This window comes from Arachis hypogaea, chromosome 6 (genome assembly GCF_003086295.3).
Source record: "Arachis hypogaea cultivar Tifrunner chromosome 6, arahy.Tifrunner.gnm2.J5K5, whole genome shotgun sequence".
Classification (NCBI taxonomy): Eukaryota; Viridiplantae; Streptophyta; class Magnoliopsida; order Fabales; family Fabaceae; genus Arachis; species Arachis hypogaea.
In genome coordinates this window covers 28,288,949-28,291,568 of record NC_092041.1, presented here as the reverse complement: position 1 = coordinate 28,291,568, position 2,620 = coordinate 28,288,949, and the positions used below count along the sequence as shown (strand labels likewise).

Genomic DNA, 2,620 nt, shown 5'->3' with positions numbered 1-2,620 from the left:
CCTTCACCTTTCTTAAATGAAAAATGTTTTAATTCAAAAAGAAGTACATGAATTTCGAATTTACCATTGAATTTAATTTAATTATATTGATGTGGTGACAATACTTTTTGTTTTCTGAATGAATGCTTGAACAGTGCATATTTTTGATCTTGTTGTTTATGAATGTTAAAATTGTTAGCTCTTGAAAGAATGATGAACAAAGAGAAATGTTATTGATGATCTGGACCGGAGTCTTAGACTAGCATTGCACTGATTCCTGGAATTCTCATTAAGAATTTTGATATCTTTTTCCATTTAATTTTCGAAAAACACAAAAAAATCAAAAAAATCATAAAATCCAAAAATTTCTTGTTTGAGTCTAGTGTTTCATTTTAAGTTTGGTGTCAATTATATGCATCCATTCATGTGTCTTAGGGATCTTCAAGTTGTTCTTGATGATTTTCGTGCTCTGATCTTTAAATTCAATTGACTTGAGTGTTTTGTGTGTCTCATATGCATTTTCATTTTGTTAGTGTCAGTGGTATACAAACTGCTAAGTTTGGTGTCTTGCGTGCATTGTTATTTGATTCTTGTTGCATTTTGATTTATCCTTATTATTAAAAATCCAAAAATATTTTTAATTTGTGTCTTCTCAAGTCAATGATACAGAGAATTGAAGATTCAGAACATACAGCAGAGGAATTACACAGAAAAAGCTGGGCGTTCAAAACGCCTAGTGAAGAAGGACAGACTGGCGTTTAAACGCCAGCCAGGGTACCTGGTTGGGCGTTTAACGCCCAAAAGGGTATAGTTTTGGGCGTTAAACGCCAGAATGTGCACCATTCTGGGCGTTTAACGCCAGGATGGCTACAGGGGGAAGATTCTGTTTTTCAATGCAATTTTTTTCAGGTTTTCAAAGTTTTTCAAACTCAAATCTTTTTCAAATCATATCTTTTCAATCATATGCTTTCAAAATCAATTTCTTTCCTTTTTCAAAGATACTTACTACCAATTAATGATTTGATTCAACATTTCAAGTATGTTGCCTTTTCTGTTGAGAAAGGTTTAATGTTTGAATCATATCTTTTCTTGTTAGTCAAGTTTTTAATTTTTTCAAATCAAATCTTTTTAAAATGTTTTTCAAATCATATCTTCTCAATCACAATTTTTTTTAAAACCAATCATATTTTCTTAACCACATCTTTTTCAAAATAATTTTCAATCAAATCTCTTTGATTTCTAATTTCAAAATCTTTTTCAAAAATTACTTTACTTCTTTCCCACTTTCATTTTCGAAAATGAAGTAATGTTTTTCAAAAATGTTTTCAAATTTTTACTTAATTTTCGAAAATCACTTCCCTTCTTCTCACATCCTTCTATTTATGGACTAACACTATCCCTTAATACAAAATTCGAACTCCATCTTCTTTGATAAGTTTGAATTTTCTACTTCTGTCTTCTACTCTTCTTTTCCTCTGACACTTCAAGGAATCTCTATACTGTGACATAGAGGATTCCACATTTTCTTGTTCTCTTCTCTTTCTTATGAGCAGGAGCAAAGACAAAAGCATTCTTGTTGAGGCAGACCCTGAACCTGAAAGGACCTTGAAGAGAAAGCTAAGAGAAGCTAAAGCACAACTCTCTTTAGAGGACCTGACCGAATTCTTCAAAGAAGAAGAACACATGGCAGCCGAAAACAACAATGCCAACAATGCAAGGAAGGTGCTGGGTGACTTCACTGCACCTACTCCCGATTTCTATGGGAGAAGCATCTCTATCCCTGCCATTGGAGCAAACAACTTTGAGCTTAAGCCTCAATTAGTTTCTCTAATGCAACAGAATTGCAAGTTCCATGGACTTCCATTGGAAGATCCTCATCAGTTCTTAGCTGAGTTCTTGCAAATCTGTGACACTGTCAAGACTAATGGGGTTGACCCTGAGATCTACAGACTTATGCTATTCCCTTTTGCTGTAAGAGACAGAGCTAGAACATGGTTGGACTCTCAACCTAAAGAAAGCCTGGACTCTTGGGAAAAGCTAGTCAATGCCTTCTTGGCAAAGTTCTTTCCACCTCAAAAATTGAGTAAGCTTAGAGTGGAAGTCCAAACCTTCAGACAGAAGGAAGGAGAATCCCTCTATGAAGCTTGGGAAAGATACAAACAATTAATCAGAAAGTGTCCTTCTGATATGCTTTCTGAATGGAGCATCATAGGTATTTTCTATGATGGTCTCTCAGAACTATCCAAGATGTCTTTGGATAGCTCTTCTGGAGGATCTCTTCATCTGAAGAAGACGCCTACTGAAGCTCAAGAACTGATTGAAATGGTTGCAAATAACCAATTCATGTACACTTCTGAAAGAAATCCTGTGAACAATGGGACTAGTCAGAAGAAAGGAGTTCTTGAGATTGACACTCTGAATGCCATTTTGGCTCAGAATAAAATATTGACCCAACAAGTCAATATGATTTCTCAAAGTCTGTCTGGAATGCAAAATGCACCAAGCAGTACTAAGGAAGCTTCATCTGAGGAAGAAGCTTATGATCCTGAGAACCCTTCAATGGAAGAGGTGAATTACATGGGAGAACCCTATGGAAACACCTATAATCCTTCATGGAGGAATCATCCAAATCTTTCATGGA

The 2,620-nt window shown here is 35.2% G+C and overlaps 1 non-coding gene across 1 annotated transcript; it reads right to left on the bottom strand.

The window, feature by feature from the left end:
• Positions 1–2,064: 2,064 nt before the first annotated feature.
• LOC112699819 (small nucleolar RNA R71) lies at positions 2,065–2,172 on the bottom strand. The gene has a single exon (XR_003152757.1). It is a non-coding gene; the product is annotated as a small nucleolar RNA R71 (small nucleolar RNA).
• Positions 2,173–2,620: the final 448 nt, after the last annotated feature.